This window comes from Nannospalax galili, unplaced genomic scaffold (genome assembly GCF_000622305.1).
Source record: "Nannospalax galili isolate Female #2095 unplaced genomic scaffold, S.galili_v1.0 scaffold583, whole genome shotgun sequence".
Taxonomy (NCBI): domain Eukaryota; kingdom Metazoa; phylum Chordata; class Mammalia; order Rodentia; family Spalacidae; genus Nannospalax; species Nannospalax galili.
This window is the reverse complement of record NW_008349469.1, coordinates 419530-423383: the sequence shown is the minus strand read 5'-3', so window position 1 is coordinate 423383 and position 3854 is coordinate 419530.

The following is a 3854-nucleotide window of genomic DNA, read 5'->3' as shown; positions in this document are numbered from 1 at the left end:
TAAAGAAGTACACAAAGGCAATACATATCACACAAGTGCCAACAACTGCTGAGGAAGTAGATGACATCATCAAACCAGAATGGATAGTGGTCCATCCCAGGGATGTCTCAATGTGTTTATCAGCTTGAATATGTTCAGTTTATTTACTGAGAGACAAGACACCAGCCAATACACTGTACATGAAATTGAAGATTCCATAAAAGGAATCTTATGTCCCATAAGACATGGCATGATATGTAAAGTTTCAATTGTCAGACTAAAATAAGATATTGAGTAGGCAGAATATTAATTATGGAAGTACGTACACAAATTTTCAGAACACATTGCAATGATTTGAAAAAATCACAGTTATGTTCACAAATTTTCTTTTCCTTTTTTTCTTTCCTTTTTTTTCTATTTTTCATGTTTTTTTTTTTTTGTTGTTGTTGTTGCTATATTTAAAACAGGGTCTCCCTGCTTCCCCAACTGGCCTGGATCTCTCTATGTATACCAGGATAGCCTTGAACTCAGAGATCTGTCTACCTTTGCCTCCCAAGTGCTAGGATTAAAGACACACACCACCACACTTGGAAATGTTCACAAAATTTTAACCAAAGCTAAGAATCACTATCATTTAGTTCTTTCAATTTTGTTGTATTCTTTTGTTTTCAGTAAAGAAACTTTACTCCTGACAGAATGATGCTTTTTAAAAGAGGCAGATGGACCTATATGAGATTGAGGCAGGCCCGGTCCAGGCAAGCTGAGGCTACAGAGAGACCCTGTATCAAAGAGAACCCCCCTTTGAAAAATAGGTAACAGACCAGAACTAGATTGAGAACTATTTGAGACTGATTGCTGCTGGGTGAGGGAGAGTATGACTTACATACAACCACTGGATGGGCTGACTAGTCTTCAGCGGATGTATTTATACTGAAGGACACGGGTATAAATACCAGAATGAGTGACTCAGCATGTATAGCAGAGTGCATAGGATTCGATGGGGGAATAGGGGGAGGCCTGGGTGTTGGACGAGGGTTGTGGATTTGAGTGGGAAATGTATGAAATTTAAAAATTTCAACAAAAAATTACAACTAAAAGAAAATCATGAAATTGAAAAAATTTAACACCCACCCCCCAAACAGGTTAAAAAAGGAAACTGTGCTTGAAAAAGTTACCATTTCGTCTCTGAGTATAATTGATGAAGTAACTACTTGTATCTCTGAAATATCTCTCTTCCGTACCAGTAAAATCATCCCATTTTCATCAATGTATTTATTATACAAATATTACATACAGTTCATGAATTTATGTAATCATGTCAATTTACTATGTGTAATGCATACCCACATATTTAATTTCATACTTCTGAAAGAAAAGTGATCATGGTATTGCTTCCCTTGTTGAATATGTTCTTGAACTTTGGTCTGAAAATATGCCAAGAATCATATTTAAAAATTGGCCCCTGAAGATGATGACATGTTTTGTGATGTTCAGTGCCCTAAATGAGGAAAACTGGCATTATTAGGCAGACAGCAAAGAATACATAGGGTTGCTTATATTCACAGTAGCTCCTGGGATTCTGTTGCACCATACATTAATAATAATTTTTTGTTTATTCTAGACCTTCATAAAACTTCTACAGTGGTAAAATTTACCTCCCAAGTAAAAATAATGACTGAACAAAAATTTGGGAATAACAGTGTAGAGGAAAACAAATGCTACAGGTCAGAAATTGCCAGGTCCTTAAATGGATTTCCTATGTTTTTTTGTGAAAATAATAGAAAGAATATGAATTTTTAGGCGCATGATATTGTAAAAAAGTCTCTGTTCATTTATTTGTTTCCCACTAAGTTTGGTGCACAATAAATATTCATAAACTTAAAAAGGATTAGATCAGTTAAACTGAAGCAGGGACTTTATTAAGAAAAATTTATGTACACATATCATTTGAGACTTTTATAAGTTATGTCAGAATTTGTGACAACAGAAATGTAGAATTGATAGATGATGTTCTAAAGTAATAAACAGAGTGTGAAAATGTAATTTTAGTAAATAATTGTTTTGGGATTGTCCAGTAATGAAAATATCTTATTATCAATGATAGTGTATGTCTTAATGTAGACTATTATAATCCTATTACAAATTGAATTTGTTTGTAGAGTTTATTGACATAACAAAAATTATCAATAAATATATGTTAAAGTTGTTTTCCCTTTGTTCATTGTAAGTGTAGCAGTTCATTTAGAATTGTTGAACTAATAATAACTGGGAACAGTGTCATGAGCCCAGTCTTTGGAGTGGCATAATCCTGACTCAACATGCTTTTGCACTGAGTTTGCAAAACTCATTCGATCATTATGAAAACTTTAACTCACCTAACATAAATGGATAACAGTAGTATACACAAAGTAACATTTTTTTTCTCTTTCAAAATTGGCTGTATATTTTTAGGTTACAGTTGAATTAATGCAGTTATACAATATTGTACTCAGTATAAACCCTATAAGACATAAAATTAAATGAGATTTTAACCTTTAAAAAAGATCTCCATTTCATTATTAAAATACAGTTTCACAGAGAGATATCCATTTTTAATATAATTGACACTAAGATGCACATGTGTTCCTAATCTCTATGTATCTGATTATTACTAGTCACAGTTGGTTACTTTTTGAGCTCCTTGGCTTCTGAGAAAGGATATAAAGTCATCAGGTAGATTTCAATGGTAATGTTTTTCACACCTACTAATTATTAAGGAGCAAATTTTTATGCTTTGAAGAATTATTTTCATTATTATTTTTTTACACCCGCTTCCCAGATAGCACCCTCCTATAGTCTCCCTCCCTCCACTAGAGCCCATAAATTCTGATATCCCTGCTACTGTCTGCTGTGTTGTCGACACCCCAAACCATTCCCCACTGCTTGCCCTTCTGGTGCATTGAGTTAGTCTATCTAGAGGTCTTTGTTTTAGGAGGGTCAGCTGTATCTCATCTAGCAGTAATCAGTTGTCAATATTCCTTGGGATAAGATTGGGGTCGGCTGTTCATTTTTCCACTTCTATGTTGGGTTAATATCTGGGAGTCCCTTTCGTCACCCTGGCCATCAACTCAAAAGAAGGTATCACCTGTCTGGCATTGTTGCTTGTTATGTAGACTTTACCTATACATATGGACTCTTATGAAATTATGTTGGCCCCTTTAATCTTTGGTTATACTTTCCTTTTGGGTGTTTAAGGCCATAGAGTTGGTCCAGATAAACTGACTTATTTTTACTTTTAAAGTCATTTGAGGATCTGTTCTTCAGGGGTCACATGGGATTGGGAGGAGCCCCTGGCTCCTTTCTTTTACCAGTTCCGCCTATGTGAAGACAAGACAAAGGTCCTGCTCAAGCATGGTTGGCTTTGCTTGGAAGCATGGAGGAAATGATTACTCTGTGTTGACCCTCCCCTTTATGGACTGGATACTTATTTAAGTCCATATGGTGGGGTCTCCTCAGCCTCCTTGATCAAGAGGACAGGTGGCCCACCACTATTTTAGGACATTTTAAGAGATGCTTATAGTCTCCTGGAACTAGTCGACCTAGGAGGGCAAGGAGCAAAAAGTGTCCTTTATGTCCCTCTGACCAAATTAGTATAGGCCTCAAAGTATGTCTGTTAAACACCCAAGAAGGTTAGTTCCACAAGTCTGGTCGTTTTAATTACTGTGTGTCATGTAGATAAACCTTGGGCAAAGACCAGTTGTTCTCAGATATACTTTACCTAGACATATATTTCTTGATCTGCTATGTATAATTTGTCAGTAGGCTGTAGAAGTAATATGTTTCCCTCTGGTTTTCAAAACTAGCTAGGCATTATTTATCTCTCATTTTCTAACCCC